The following is a 17,761-nucleotide window of genomic DNA, read 5'->3' on the forward strand; positions in this document are numbered from 1 at the left end:
GACAGGGAAGGTTGAGACCACCTAGGAGAGAGGTGGGCCTGACCCTGGTCGGCGTCCGCGGTTACTTCATAATAACATGCTTAATGAGATCTTGGTATTTGATCTGAGTCTGGCCACTGGCCTATACGCATTAACCAACTACACGGGAACAGTTATGGGCACTCGACGTCGTGGTATCAGCCGAAGCCTTCTTGACGTCAGCGACTGAGCGGTGTGCGCCGGGTTGGACCGCGTAACGCAACTTCCTTTGTAATGGAGGTTGCTAGGTATGCTCTCCGGCCTCCCACGCAACATGCAAGTGTGCAATGGGCGATGGGCCCAGACCCCTGCACGCATAGGATTTAGACTGGTGTGCTGACCTCTCTGTTGTGCCTAGGTGGGGCTGCGACGTTTTGATCTTCCGAGGCCGGGCATGACCTAGGAAAGTGTGTCCGACCAAATGGGATCGAGCATGTTGTGTTATGTGGTGCACCCCTGCAGGGAAGTTTATCTATTCAAATAGCCGTGTCCCTCAGTAAAAGGACGACCCGGAGTTGTACCTTGACCTTATGACAACTAGAATCAGATACTTAATAAAACACATCGAAACAAGTTCCAGAGAAAACCCGCTGATTGCTTTCCGACAGGGCGACGAGGGAAGGATCGCCGGGTAGGACTATGCGATGCGATGCTACTTGGAGGACTTCAATCTACTCTCTTCTACATGTTGCACGATGGAGGCTGCCAGAAGCATAGTCTTCGATAGGACTAGCTATCCCCCACTTATTCTGGAATTTTGCAGTTCAGTCCACCAATATTGCCACTTTACACATATACCCATGCATATGTAGTGTAGCTCCTTGCTTGCGAGTACTTTGGATGAGTACTCACGGTTGCTTTTCTCCCCCCTTTTCCCCCTTTCCTTTCTTCTCGGTTGCCACAACAACACATTGGAGCCCAGAATCCAGACGCCACCGTCGACGACGACTCCTACTACACTAGAGGTTCCTACTACTACGTGCAGGCCGCTGACGACGACCAGGAGTAGTTAGGAGGATCCCAGGCAGGAGGCCTGCGCCTCTTTCGATCTGTTTCCCAGTTTGTGCTAGCCATCTTATGGCAACTTGTTTAACTTATGTCTGTAGTCAGATATTGTTGCTTCCGCTGACTCGTTTATGATCGAGCACTTGTATTCGAGCCCTCGAGTTCCTTGGCTTGTATTATGATGCTTGTATGACTTATTTTATTTTTAGAGTTGTGTTGTGATATCTTCCCGTGAGTCCTTGATCTTGATCGTACATGTTTGCGTGTATGATTAGTGTACGATTGAATCAGGGGCATCACAGAGGTGCTCTTGAGCTCAACGGAGCCGGGGGGATGTGAATGAGATGCCCATCTATGGTGGTGGCTAGTCCTATTTATAGCGGCCTTGGTCCTCTTCCCAAATGTTGGTGGGAAGGGATCCCAGAACGGCCGGATTTGAAAGGGGACGAGTAGTACAACTTATCCTGACAAAAGTAGTCTGCGCCTGCGAAAATCCCTTGGTCGTGATGCTGCGGTGGGCTCGTCGATGACCTCCGTCCTGCCGTCCTGGCGGTCTTGGTCTCGTTGCACCAGAATAGAAACCTTTGGCTGATTCCTCGGGACTTCGCGCATGTGGCTTGCCTCCCTTGCACCAAAGAGGAAACCTGCGCTCTGCGCCCGCCTGGCGCCCCCTGGCCTTGGTCGTCATGGCTCACGTCAGCTGAGCCTCATGAGGTGAACCTTGCATAGAACTCTCCTCCCCTCGGGAGCCAGCCTAAGGAGGCAGATCCCCTCGGGGGTCTTGGCGTCGTCCGCCTTGCGAGGCTTGGACCCTCGCGAGGGTCTTGTGTTGTTGATGCTGAAGCTGGGCCGTACTAGGCCGTCGATGGAGCCACGTGGTGGGCTGCAGGCTGGCAGGGCTGGATACCCCCATATCCAAGACACCGACACAGGTGCATTGGATAAAACTTCTGATGAAATTCCAATTTCAATCGGTTGTAGTTCCATGATCCAATATCAACACATTGCCTAAACCATGTCAATGCCTTTCCCTTCAAAGATAAAGGGAAGACCTTTTTCTTGATAACATCCTCGGGCATACCTACAAGCTTAAATAATCCGCAAACTTCATCCACATAGATTAGGTGCATATCGGGATGTAATGTTCCATCTCCTGTAAAAGGATTAGCTAGCAGTTTCTCTATCATACCCGAAGGAATTTCAAAGTAAACATTTTCAGTAGGTTTAGTAGGTTGAGGAGCAACTCTTTGCTCTACTGGTTGGGGTGAAGATACCCCGAACAAGCCCCTCAAAGGATTATTTTCCATAGTAACAAGTGACAGTAATTTTTAGCACACTATATAAGTTTTTCCTTACCAAACTCGACCTACCAAAGGCGCTTCACTCCCCGACAACGGCGCCAAAAAAGAGTCTTGATGACCCACAAGTATAGGGTTCTATCACAGTCCTTTCGATAAGTAAGAGTGTCGAACCCAACGAGGAGCATAAGGAAATGACAAGCGGTTTTCAGTAAGGTATTCTCTGCAAGCACTGAAATTATCGGTAAGAGATAGTTTTGTGATAAGGTAATTTGTAACGGGTAACAAGTAACAAAAGTAAACAAGGTGCAGAGAGGTGACCCAATCATTTTTGTAGCAAAGGACAATCCTGGACAAACTCTTATATAAAGGAAACCGCTCCCGAGGACACATGGGAATTATCGTCAAGATATTTTTCATCATGCTCATATGATTCACGTTCGGTACTTTGATAATTTGATATGTGGGTGGACCGGTGCTTGGGTACTGCCCTTCGTTGGACAAGAATCCCACTTATGATTAACCCCTCTCGGAAGCGTCCGCAACTATGAAAGAATAATTATGGTAAACCTAACCATAGCATGAAACATATGGATCCAAATCAGCCCCTTACGAGGTAACACATAAACTAGGGTTTAAGCTTCTGTCACTCTAGCAACGCATCATCTACTTATTACTTCCCAATGCCTTCCTCTAGGCCTAAACAATGGTGAGGTGTCATGTAGTCGACGTTCACGTAACACCACTAGAGGAGTGACAACATACATCTCATCAAAATATCGAGCAAATACCAAATTCACATGACTACTTATAACAAGACTTCTCCCATGTCCTCAAGAACAAACGTAACTACTCACAAGTCATATTCATGTTCATAATCAGAGGGGTATTAATATGCATAAAGGATCTGAACATATGATCTTCCACCGAATAAACCAACTAGAATCAACTACAAGGAGGAATCAACACTACTAGCAACCCACAGGTACCAATCTAAGGTTTTGAGACAAAGATCGGATACAAGAGATGAACTAGGGTTTGAGAGGAGATGGTGCTGGTGAAGATGTTGATGGATATTGACCCCCTCCCGATGAGAGGATCTATGGTGATGATTTCCCCCTCTCGGAGGGATGTTTCCCCGGCAGAACATCTCCGCCGGAGCCCTAGATTGGTTCCACCAAGGTTCCGCCTCGAGACGGCGGCGCTTCTCCCAAAAGCTTCCTTATGATTTTTTCCAGGGCAAAAGACACCTTATACCAGAAGATGGGCATCGGGGGGCTTCCAGGTGGCCCATGAGGCAGGGGGGCGCCCCCAAGGGGGTAGGGCGCGCCCCCACCCTCGTGGACTGTGGGTGGCCCCCCTCTGGTGCTTTTTTCGCCCAATATTTTTAATATATTCCAAAACTAACTGTCGTGGAGTTTCAGGACTTTTGGAGTTGTGCAGAATAGGTCTCTAATGTTTGCTCCTTTTCCAGCGCAGAATCCCAGCTGCCGGCATTCTCCCTCTTCATATAAACCTTGTAAAATAAGAGAGAAAAGGCATAAGTATTGTGACACAATGTGTAGTAACAGCCCATAATGCAATAAATATCGATATAAAAGCATGATGCAAAATGGACGTATCACCATGGCGAGCAAAAACGGCAAGTTCGGATCTCGGGCGAGAAAATCCGGGGCATTAATGGCCTTTTACTTGGAGAAGGAGGTGTAGGGGAAAGAGATGGATCCATTCAGAGGGTTCTTGGGTAAGGGGAAGGAGGGAACGGGGTGGGGCGCTAGCTGGGGTGCGGGTATGCGGGCATTCTGCTCCTGTAGGAATGTTCGTAGGAGGAAGATGACCTATTGGGTCGTGGAGGGGGCTGGGCCTGGTGTGGCTGGGCTTCGGCCAATTTTGTTTTTATAAATACAGACAAGGAGAACTGAAATAAAGAGCAGTAAATGAAAACATTATATAGGCATATTATATATCAAATTTTCTAAAAAAAATCCGAAAACATGAACATATTTTCAGAGGCAAATAAAATCCACACAAAATTAAATATAGTAAATAGTGCAATTGTTGCAACAAAACATAATAAAAATCATTTTTAAAATACCAAAATGATTTCAAATTTATGTTTCTCCACTTTTCTACTGTAGGGAATCATTTTACCCTATATCCATGTATTTATTTTTGGAGAAAAATAATTTGAATAAAATCCAAATAACTCCAAATTGAAAGGGGTTTCAAAATACTTCCAAATGACTTTCAATTTGATTATTTTAACTTCCAACTCATATTTCATATAATTTGAAGAAGTCATTTCATCTTCTCTCTTGAAAATCATTGAGTCGCATAAAGTTTCGAATTTGAAATACTTTCAGATGGAATTCAAATATTTTCAAAACACTTTTCATTTCAAATGGAAGAAGTCATGTCATCTTCACTCTAGGGTTTTGTGTTGGAAGGAATTTGAATTAATTGAGATCCAAAAGGGCAAAGGGAAAGTTTGGGAAAGTCATTTCATTCCCTCTCATTCAACTTACAAAAAGTTTCAAATTCCACCCAATTTCACTCAATCAATCACACAAACAAACAATCAATCAATCAAAACTATTTATTTATTATAACATTCCAAAATTGAGAATTTTTGGATGTTACAAATCTAGCACACTTAAAATGAATCTCATCCTCGAGATTCTAAGAGGCTAGCAAGAAAGGGTTAGTGTTTGGGGTTCTTCCAGCAATTCCATTGATCGAAATGTTCTAGTGTGCTACCACACTTAAAAGCAGGGTTATGGTTCCGACAAAACTAATGTATGCAACACTTTGGGTTGAGAGTGTGCGTCTTCTCATATTCTCTGGAATAACTCCTTCACTAAGGCTCTTCCGGTAGGGCATATATAACCTTTTCTTCAAAATCTTGTATCCCTTCTTCTTGTTAAGGTTCTTCTGATACTAGGTCTTCTTATCTAATGTGTCTGTCGTCAATACTAAACAATTATCGACATCTCATGTTGGTCCACCATTACCGGTTTCTCCTGCAGGAAAATGGTCTGGGTTGAATCTCACCGTATATCCTACGATTGGCAACGGTTGCCTGTATAGGGTTCCATCATACTACCATTCTATGCTTTAAATAAGGTCTGATATTGTCTTCTCTCTGCAATGGGTAAGTCACTTAGATTTACCATTCCAAATAGCAAGAGGGAATGATAAGAGTGAGTCAGTATGGTGATCAATCCATTCCGCACCCGAATCATTACCCTGTATAAGGTTTAACGAATCTCGCATTTCTAACACTCGGGAATTCTCACAAGCATTGCGGAATTTATCTTGTCCTGGAACTAGGTTCGGGTAAATCCATTGGTTTTGCAAGCTGAACAAGACATCTACCGTTTCTTCACCACTTCGGGTTTGTGCGTAACCTCCTACAAAACGTCTGCTGGTGGATTCATAGCTTCTTCCAATTTTCTTCTTGGGAGTCCTTGATTCCTTATAAATTTCCTAAGCCTATGGGTTACAAACCCACTTCAATCACTTGTACAGCTTTAACTATTCTTCGGAGTTACTATCATTCCATATTCCGACATTACACCTCCTTTAAGTCCAATATTACTTCATTCCTTCATGTCCACCATATCAAAAACAAAACTCCAACTCATTTTGTCCTAACTCCACTCTGTGGAATATCATTATCCTTTCTATGGGAGAAGCATCCTCACAGTGTACTACCACCCTTGAAATGCACAAATTCTTCTATAGACCATATTTTTCTCATATCCTCGAAAATGGTCAAAACTCTTTGTTCATGGAGTAACAACTCATAAAATTCAACATATGAAATCATGACACATTAAGTTTATTGATTTCATGAACTCATTACAATCTCTAAGTACCCATTACATAACTCAACTCATTGTAATCACGAAAATAAATTTGCTTCCTACTACACTTATTAGCAACATCAGAATTCCAACTACTCAGCTCCAGCCTTCATCTTGTTGGGACATTTAGTAGCATAATGTCTTGCTTCCCTGCAACAAAAACAAATAACTTCCAACAAGTCCCGTGGCTTCTTGGGATGGTGTATGCTCTTTGGGTTCTTGGCTTCTTCTCTGAACATTTATCAGCGTAATGACTTAAATCCTTGCACCTGTAACAAGTGATATTACTCAGGTCCTTCTATGCAGAAATTGAGTTGTTCTGGGGATGCCTTCGTTTTCTCTTCTTGGGTCTCTTCATAATTATCAGAGCTTCTATTTCATGAGGGTCAAACTTCACTTCTGTTGTCCGGAAGTCTCTTAGATACTCTTCTCTTTCCTTTGTGCAATACTGAGAATAATTTCCTTCTCCACATGAATAGCAAGCGTTGGAGTAGAATCTGATTAGGCCTTCTCCAGGGTCTTCAACAACTTCCTTCATCTCTGTTTCTTCTAAACTTACCCTGAGGGCTTCTTTCTGTTGCTTGGTAATCTCTTGTACCTTTGGGTAAATTGGGCACCGAGCTGGGTAATGAGTGGTTTCTTCACACAAGAAGCAAGTCACCTGCCTCGTGGGGCATTCTTCCTCTGGGTGATATTCTTCACAATGAGAGCATCCATCAATGTGTTCCTCATGGGTGTGTCCTCCTTCTCCACATATCTTGCATGCACAAGTTTGCTTCATTTTACTATCACCGGGCTTCTGGATAAAACGAGACCTCAGTAGGATCGTCTTGAATTCATCCCAAGCATTTGCTCCATTCAATCCTTTTATAGCTTAATGTATCTCTTGCCATTTTTCAGCACCTTCTATGATCCGTCGTAGGGTGTATGGAACCATATACTCTCCTTCAATACAGTGCTCCTTCATGCGATCTTCCATGTTCCATATCCACTGTGCTACCTCTAGCTGTGTCATCAATCTTGGAAATACACGTCCATCTTCATTCATCATCTATTGGGTTCAAGGGTTTTGGGATGAGATACGAGAGAAGAAAGGTGGGGAGAGATACACACAATACAAACAATAGTTTTGAAGAAACGAGCTTTATTTTGTGGTTGTCGGAAAAACATCAAACAATGACCGTTCACAAATCATCGTATCTAACGTGAGTACACAATAGGGGTTTGGTCTTTTAAAGGTCAAATAATTCTTCAGATCCTTCAAGTCTTCATACTCTTCAACTTTTGTAGCTTCAGCTCTTCTAATGCATGGTGAAATCCCCTTTACTCTGAAGAGGTCATCAGTTGTCCGATATCTTGTCCTACTTGGAGCGGCTTCAGTTGATCCTCTGGGTGGTCAAAGGGATAGGGTATATTCTAACTCTTTGAGGTAAGGAGGCTATTTGATAAAATCAGCAAAGTTGAGAAGTAAAAGATCTTTTGGAAAATAAAGTTTTAGAGATTTCCTATCCTAGGGGCTTTCCAGTTTCTAGGGTCACGTCCTACAGTCAACATGTGATCTGATACCATATTTGTAGTGACCCGACCTCAAACGGTCAAGCCTCTGTGTATCTGTGCCATCCCTGGATCAGTATGCTGGCACACACAGTACATCAGTGTATATATCAAAGTGCAATCACATGTATAAATAACGTAAAACTGATATATACATTAAGTCTCAGCGGAAACAAACTATTGGGTGTGGAGTCCCATCAACGCCATCGGCAGGTTGAGTGTAGACCATAACCATGTATCGTAACTCTTACTCGTCGAAGGAATAATCCTACAACATGATACGTTGCAGCCGTGTAGGTCAGTACATTGAATGTACCGGCAAGATCACTATAATAAAGCAGATGATAAAACTATACTACATGCAATATGGATCTGTGGCTCTGGGTCTGAGTTTTGTTTGCGTAAAAGCTGTTTTTATTTTCCCTACATCAAAGGAATATCAAGAGTCTGTACTATGGGGTTTATTATAAAGACATGGTTCCGCCAACCAATGTCTCATACCCAAATCATCATAAGTTGCCCACAATTAAGTTATCAGTCCGGTGTTGAGAGTTCCGAGATAGATCCAAGTCCAGAGGCTCAAGTTGTCTGTAACCGGGGACACAACTAATTGATTAGGTTTTAACCCTCTGCAGAGGTTTGTACACTTTACCCGCAAGATTTGATACCTCTTTTTACCTTCTCGCACTTCAGGGTGTTTGAGAACAAGATGGACGAAACATGGTCTTCCGAAGATTTCCCCTCACCATTGTCCGGTGCTCATCCAATCCTACCGTAGTTCTACATCTGCTAGCACCATCCCAGCCAGAGTCACAACTAAGGTCAACCAAGCCAGAGCCCATAGTGACTTGCGGTTGCATAGGTAAGCTTTCGGACATGAAGCATTCTTCCGTCTCTTTGAGTCTGGGTGAAGCTTTCCGCAAGATGTCATGGCGCTTCTCCATGCATCCCAGCCATCCACTGGTTGCTCCAGGGTGCCCGTCAACTGTCCTTCACCCAGTAGTTTGTATTGAATTCTTTTCTCAAGTCATGAAGTCTTGAGGCCTTGAAGATGTAGTCCTTGCAGATGCCATCATGGAGTTGTCATCATTGATGTAGAGTTATCCTTCTTCGCACCACTCTCGTGCACTCATACCAAACCCCGTCTACTATAGCGTAGCAATAAAACTATATAACGTCCCGGGCTTGGTAGCAGGGAGATGGGTTCCTACCTCATGCATTCTAATCAACTACAAGATTCAATAACACTACTGGAGGGATTGTTGAAAGGGTGCTACTACATGCAAATAAAACATAGGTATGAAAAACATGGTCAAAGTGAACTTGCCTGGTAAGTTGATGAAGGTAACAACGCTGTCACAAAACTTGATAGAACTATTCGTCATTCACCGAAGAAAATCTATACAAGTCAAACATAGCATTCACATAAGCAATCATTCTAGCAAGGAATACTAACACTCAAAATAACAATTAAAACAACAAATAAAAACACAATAATAAAACTCCAACAAATTCCGAATAAGCTTCAAATAAAACTAGAAAGAAAAACTACTAACGAAAATCTATAACTTTGCTACAAACATCTAACATAGTTTTGCCATAAGTAAAAACTTAACAGCAATTAAAACACTAAACTTATAAGTTAACAGAAAATAAAAAAGTAAAACAACTAAGTTAACAGAAAGTATTTTTCATAAAATTTTATTTGCAAAAAGAAACAAATGAAAAGCTTTTATGCAACTCTAGCTATGACCTATACAAGTTTTCTTACAAAACTAAATAAAATAAATTTTAAAAATAAAAATAAAATTTTCTTTTGTTGACTAACAGAAACAAAACTAAATTTGTCAAAAATGACAAAAAGAAATAATTTGAAAACAATTAAAACTATAAAGAAAAGAGTAAAACAGAACTACAACTAAAAAATATTGTTTCTGCTATAAACCTAATTAAAATAAACTAAAAATAAATAACTATATGCTACTGGATAGACAAAACAGTAACAAAATAGTAGTAAAAAGAATCAATCAAACATCTATTTCTAAACTCAAGTTAGATCAAATCTAAGGATTTAAGAGAATTTGATCAAGTTCAAAATTAAATAGTCAAACATATTTTTTTACCTAATTATAAATACAAAATTTGTGATCTAATGCAATTGGAATCGCTCAATTTGGATATGTATACTAATAGATATGAATTTTCTAAGATCGCTACTTTTGTGAAAAAAAGAATTACGGGATTTCTTTAATCTCACCGGAGTAGTCGCCGGAGTTGGGGAAGAAGACCGTATCCAAGGTTGCGGGTGATCCTTGAGGAAGGAGAGCACGGGACGGTGTAGAGGAGATCTCAGCAACCTCAGGGAAGGCCGAGGAAGGACCAACCGAGCATCGGGCGGCGACGGAGAAGCTGCCGGAGTTTATGAACTCCGGTGAGTAATTATGGACGATAGGGAGGGGGCTAAGCTCCCACAGGAGAGGGCTTTGGGCGAGGGGAAAGAGGGAAACATGAGGGTGGTATTTATAGGGCAATGGGGTGTCTAGACACATGCAGCCATGGCGAGCAAAAACGGCAAGTACGGATCTCTGGCGAGAAAATCCGGGGCAATAATGGCCTTTTACTTGGAGAAGGAGGTGTAGGGGAAAGAGATGGACCATTCAGAGGATTCTTGGGGAAGGGGAAGGAGGGAACCGGGTGGGGAGCTAGCTAGGGTGCGGGCGTGCATGCGTTCTGCTCCTGTAGGAAGGTTTGTAGGAGGAAGACGCCCTGTTGGGTCGTGGACGGGGCTGGGCCTGGTGCGGCTGGGTTTCGGCCAATTTTGTTTTTATAAATACAGACAAGGAAAACTGAAATAAAGAGCAGTAAATAAAAACATTATATAGGCATGAGATATACCAAAATTTCCACAAAAATAAATCCTAAAACATGAACATATTTTCAGAGGCAAATAAAATCCACACAAAATTAAATGCAACAAACAGTGCTACTGTTGCAATAAAACCCAATAAAAATCATTTTTAAAATCCCAAAATGATTTTAAATTTATGTTTCTCCACTTTTCTACTATAAGGAAGCATTTTACCCTATTTTCCATGTATTTTATTTTTGTAGAAAAATAATTTGAATAAAATCCAGACAACTCCAAATTGAAAGGGGTTTCAAAATACTTCCAAATGACTTTCAGTTTGATTCTTTTGACTTCCAACTCATATTTCATATAATTTCGAGAAGTCATTTTATCTTCTCTCTTGAAAATCATTGAGCTGCATAAAGTTTCAAATTTGAAATATTTTCAAATGGAATTCAAACTTTTTAAAACCCTTTTCATTTCAAATGGAAGAAGTCATGCCATCTTCACTCTATGGTTTTGTGTTGGAATGAATTTGAATTCATTGAGATCCAAAAGGGCAAAGGGAAAGTTTGGGAAGTCATTTCATTCCCTCTCATTCAACTTTCAAAAAGTTTCAAATTCCACTCAATTTCACTCAATCAATCACACAAACAAACAATGAATCAATCAAAACTATTTCTTATTATAACATTCCACAATTGACAATTTTGGGATGTTACACATCGGTCATGGTGGAGCTCTACTAAGGCGTGTCAGCTAACTTTAGATGTTTCTGATGCAAAGGGCAAACATAAATGTGTCAACACAAGCTGTACATAAATTTGATGTGTAGGTCAGATTCATGGTCGCGACTAGCCTAATTGAAATGAGGGTGAGTAGCATTCTGGTTTTAAGATTCCACACTTTGTTAGCTAACCATTGTTAAATGTCAGAATTCCTTTCCCACTCCAGCTTAAGTAGTGGAAACGAAAGTATTATAAACCAAATAATCATCCTATGCCCTACAAGATGCATGTCAGGGTCGGTGACACAGTTTAAGTCAACGCAGGCCATGCGAATAGTAAAGTTGGGGAAGTTGTGCCGTTTTACAAGCACAAGAACACTATGATAGGGAAGGACCTGAACTTGAAGTCAAAACACAATAAATGCACAGAGGATGAACTGGGGGAATTTTTCATGGTTAGTACTATTTTTATCAAAACTTATCTCCATGCGACCATGCCTTGATCTCTAGTACACAACCTTCTTCTTGTAGACGTTGTTGGGCCTCCAAGTGCAGAGGTTTGTAGGACAGTAGCAAATTTCCCTCAAGTGGATGACCTAAGGTTGATCAACACGTGGGAGGCGTAGGATGAAGATGGTTTCTCTCAAACAACCCTGCAACCAAATAGCAAAGAGTCTCTTGTGTCCCCAACACACCCAATACAATGATAAATTGTATAGGTGCACTAGTTCGGCAAAGATATGGTGATACAAGTGCAATATGGATAGTAGATATAGGTTCAGCAAAGATAATATGAAAACATAACGGTTCACCCTACGTGCATGCTACAGAAATCACAAACTTTAACACAAGTATCTCTCAAATTCACAATTAGTCACTAGCATGACTCTAATGTTACCATCCTCATATCTCAAAACAATCACAAGGAATCAAACTTCTCATAGTATTCAATGCACTTTATATGAAAGTTTTTATTATATCCCTCTTGGATGCCCATCATATTAGGACTAAATTCATAACCAAAGCAAATTACCACATTGTTCTAAAGACTCTCAAAATAATATAAGTGAAGCATGAGAGTTCATCTATATCTTCAAAATAAAACCATCGGCGTGCTCTAAAAAGATATAAGTGAAGCACTAGAGCAAACGACAAACTACTCTGAAAGATATAAGTGAAGATCAATGAGTAGTCGAATAATTGTGCAACTATGTGAAGACTCTCTAACATTTAAGAATTTCAGATCTTAAGTACTTTATTCAAACAGCAAGCCAAACAAAATAAAATTACGCTCCAAGCAAAACACATATCATGTGGTGAATACAAATATAGCTCCAAGTAAAGTTACCGCTGAACGAAGACGAAAGAGGGGATGCCATCCGGGGCATCCCCAAGCTTAGGATCTTGGTTGTCATCTAATATTACCTTGGGGTTCCTTGGGCTTCCCCAAGCTTAGGCTCTTGCCACTCCTTATTCCATAGTCCATCGAATCTTTACCCAAAACTTGAAAACTTCACCACACAAAACTCAACAGAAAACTCGTAAGCTCCGTTAGTATAAGAAAATAAATCACCACTTTTGGTACTGTTGTGAACTCATTCTAAATTCATATTGGTGTAATATCTACTGTATTACAACTTCTCTATGGTTCATACCCTCCGATACTACTCATAGATTCATCAAAATAAACAAACAACACATAGAAAACAGAATCTGTCAAAAACAAAACAATCTGTAGTAATATGTAACTCTCGAATACTTGTGTAACTCCAAAAATTATGAAATAAATAGGTGGACGTGAGTAATATTTCTATTAATCCTCCGCAAAAATAATCAACTTAAAAGCTCTCTTATGTTAAAAATGAAAATTATTCCCGTGAGTGCAATGTTTCTGTTTTTTACAGCAAGATCAAATTAACTTTCACCCAAGTCTTCCCAAAGGTTCTACTTGGCACTTTATTGAAACAAAAGATATAGAACATGATTACTAAAGTAGCTTAATTATGGGGACACACAAAAACAGTAAGGGTAAATATTGGGTTGTCTCCCAACAGGCGCTTTTGTTTAATGCCTTTTTAGCTAGGCATGATGATTTCAATGATGCTCACATAAAATATAAGAATTGAAACACAGAGAGAGCATCATGAATAATATAACTAGCATATTTAAGTCTAACCCACTTCCTATGCCTAGGGATTTTGTGATCAAACAACTTAATGGGAACAAGAACCAACTAGCATAGGTAAGCAAAACAAGCATAGCTTCAAGATTTTCAACACATAGAGAAGAAACTTGATATTATTGCAATTCCTACAAGCATATACTCCTCCCTCATAATAATTTTCAGTAGAATCATGATTGAATTAAACAATATAACTATCACATAAAGCATTCTTTTCATTATGCACAAGAATATAAATTTTACTACTCTCCACATAAGCAAATTTATTCTCATGAATAGTAGTGGGAGCAAACTCAACAAAATAACTATCATGTGAGGCCTAATCCAATTGAAAATTAAAATCATGATGACAAGTTTCATGTTTATCATTATTCTTTATAGCATACACATAATCACAATAATCATAATATATAGCAACTTTTTTCTCATAATCAATTGGAACCTCTTCCGAAATAATTGATTCATCACTAAATAAACTCACGACCTCTCCAAATTCACTTTCATAATTATCACAATAAGATTCAACACCCTCCAAAATAGTGGGATCACCACTTCCTAAAGTTGACACTCTTCCAAACCCACTTTCATCAATATAATCATCATAAATAGGAGGCATGCTATCATTAAAATAAATATTCTCATCAAAACTTGGGGACTAAAAATATCATCTTCATCAAACATAGCATCCCCAAGCTTGTAGCTTTGCATATCATTAGCATCATGGATATTTAAAGAATTCATACTAACAACATTGCAATCATGCTCATCATTCAAAAATTTAGTGCCAAACATTTTGATGCATTCTTCTTCTAACACTTGAGCACAATTTTCCTTTCCATCATTTTCACGAAAGACATTGAAAAGATGAAGCATATGAGGCATCCTCAATTCCATTTTTCTGTAGTTTTCTTTCATAGACTAAACTAGTGATAAAACAAGAAACTAAAAGATTCTATTGCAAGATCTAAAGATATACCTTCAAGCACTAACCTCTCCGGCAACGGCGCCAGAAAAGAGCTTGATGTCTACTACACAACCTTCTTCTTGTAGACGTTGTCGGGCCTCAAAGTGTAGAGGTTTGTAGGACAGTAGCAAATATCCCTCAAGTGGATGACCTAAGGTTTATCAATCCATGGGAGGCGTAGGACGAAGATGGTCTCTCTCAAACAACCCTGCAACCAAATAGCAAAGAGTCTCTTGTGTCCCCAACACACCCAATACAATGGTAAATTGTATAGGTGCACTAGTTCAGCGAAGAGATGGTGATACAAGTGCAATATGGATAGTAGATATAGGTTTTTGTAATCTGCAAATATAAAAACAGCAAGGTACCTAATGATAAAAGTGAGCACAAACGGTATTGCAATGCTTCGAAACAAGGCCTAGGGTTGGTACTTTCACTAGTGCAAGTTCTCTCAACAATGATAACATAATTAGATCATATAACAATCCCTCAACATGCAACAAAGAGTCACTCCAAAGTCACTAATAGCAGAGAACAAACAAAGAGATTATTGTAGGGTACGAAACCACCTCAAAGTTATTCTTTCCGATCAATCCATTGGGCTATTCATACAAGTGTCACAAATAGCCCTAGAGTTCGTAGTAAAATAACACCTTAAGACACACATCACCCAAAACCCTAATGTCACCTAGATACTCCAATGTCACCTCAAGTATCCGCGGGCATGATTATATGATATGCATCACACAATCTCAGATTCATCTATTCAACCAACACAAAGAACTTCAAAGAGTGGCCCAATTTTCCTATCGAAGAGTCAAGACGAAAACGTGTGCCAACCCCTATGCATAAGTTCACAAGGTCACTGAACCCGCAAGTTGATCACCAAAACATACATCAAGTAGATCAATAGAATACCCCATTGTCACCACTGGTATCCCACGCAAGACATACATCAAGTGTTCTCAAATCCTTAAAGACTCAATCCGATAAGATAACTTCAAAGGGAAAACTCAATCCCTTACAAGAGAGTAGAAGAGGAGAAACATCATAACATCCAACTATAATAGCAAAGCTCCCGGTACATCAAGATCGTGTCATATCAAGAACACGAGAGAGAGAGAGAGAGAGAGAGAGAGAGAGAGAGACATAGCTACTGGTACATACCCTCAGCCCCGAGGGTGAACTACTCCCTCCTCGTCATGGAGAGCGTCGGGATGATGAATATGGCCACCAGTGATGATCCCCCCTCCGGCAGGGTGCTGGAATAGGGCCCCGATTGGTTTTTTGTGGCTACATAGGCTTGCGGCGGCGGAACTCCCGATCTAGGTTATTTTCTGGGGGTTTCTGTATTTATAGGAATTTGTGGCGTCGGTCTCATGTCTGGGGGGTATCTGAGCCATCCACGAGATAGGGGCCGCTCCTATGGGGTAGGGCGCGCCCTCCACCCTCATGGATGGCTCAGGATCTTCTGGCCAAACTCTTGTGCTCCGGGGGCTTATTTTGGTCCATAAAAAATAATCAAAAATTGGCACGTCAATTGGACTCCGTTTAGTATTCCTTTTCTGTAAAACTCAAAAACAAGGAAAAACAAAAACTGGCACTGGGCTCTAGGTTAATAGGTTAGTCCCAAAAATCATATAAAATAGCATATAAATGCATATAAAAAATCTATGATGGATAATATAATAGCATGGAACAATCAAAAATTTTAGATACGTTGGAGACGTGTCAAGCATCCCCAAGCTTAATTCCTGCTCGTCCTCGAGTAGGTAAATGATAAAAACAGAATTTTTGTTGTGGAATGCTACCTTACATATTTATCAATGTAATCTTCTCAATTGTGGTAAGAATATTCAGATCCATAAGATTCAAAACAAAAGTTTAATATTGACATAAAAACAATAATACTTCAAGCATATTAACAAATCAATCATGTCTTCTCAAAATAACATGGCCAAAGAAAGCTATCCCTACAAAATCATATATTCTGGCTATGCTCTATCTTCATCACACAAATTATTTAATCATGCACAACCCCAATGACAAGCCAAACAATTGTTTCATACTTTTGATGTTCTCAAACTTTTTCAATCTTCACGCAATACATGAGCGTGAGCCATGGACATAGCACTATAGGTGGAATAGAATGGTGGTTGTGGAGAAGACAAAAAGGGAGAAGATAGTCTCACATCAACTAGGCGTATCAACAGGCTATGGAGATGCCCATCGATAGATATCAATGTGAGTGAGTAGGGATTGCCATGCAACGAATGCACTAGAGCTATAAGTGTATGAAAGCTCAACAAGAAACTAAGTGGGTGTGCATCCAACTTGCTTCCTCACGAAGACCTTGGGAATTTTGAGGAAGCCCATCATTGGAATATACAAGCCAAGTTCTATAATGAAAAATTCCTACTAGTATATGAAAGTGACAACATAGGAGACTGTCTATCATGAAGATCATGGTGCTACTTTGAAGCACAAGTGTGGAAAAAGGATAGTAGCATTGCCCCTTCTCTCTTTTTCTCTCATTTTTTTGTTTTTTTTGTTTTTTTGGGCCTTTTCTTTTTTTTGGCCTCTTTTTTGGAGTCTCATCCCGACTTGTGGGGGAAGCATAGTCTCCATGATCCTTTCCTCACTGGGACAATGCTCTAATAATGAAGATCATCACACTTTTATCTACTTACAGCTCAAGAATTACAACTCGATACTTAGAGCAAAAATATGACTCTATGTGAATGCCTCAGGTGGTGTACCGGGATGTGCTATGATTGAAGAGTGACATGTATGAAAGAATTATGAATGGTGGCTTTGCCACAAATACGATGTCAACTACATAATCATGCAAAGCAATATGACAATGATGGAGCGTGTCATAATAAACGGAACGGTGGAAAGTTGCATGGCAATATATCTTGGAATGTCTATGGAAATGCCATAATAGGTAGGTATGGTGGCTGTTTTGAGGAAGGTATATGGTGGGTGTATGGTACCGGTGAAAGTTGCGTGGTACTAGAGAGGCTAGCAATGGTGGAAGGGCGAGAGTGCGTATAATCCATGGACTCAACATTAGTTATAAAGAACTAACATACTTATTGTAAAAATCTATTAGTTATCAAAACGAAGTACTAGCGCATGCTCCTAGGGGGATAGATTGGTAGGAAATGACCATCGCTCGTCCCCGACCACCACTCATAAGGAAGACAATCGATAAATAAATCATGCTCCGACTTCATCACATAACGGTTCACCCTACGTGCATGCTACAGAAATCACAAACTTTAACACAAGTATCT

Source organism: Triticum aestivum, chromosome 2B (genome assembly GCF_018294505.1).
Source record: "Triticum aestivum cultivar Chinese Spring chromosome 2B, IWGSC CS RefSeq v2.1, whole genome shotgun sequence".
Taxonomy (NCBI): domain Eukaryota; kingdom Viridiplantae; phylum Streptophyta; class Magnoliopsida; order Poales; family Poaceae; genus Triticum; species Triticum aestivum.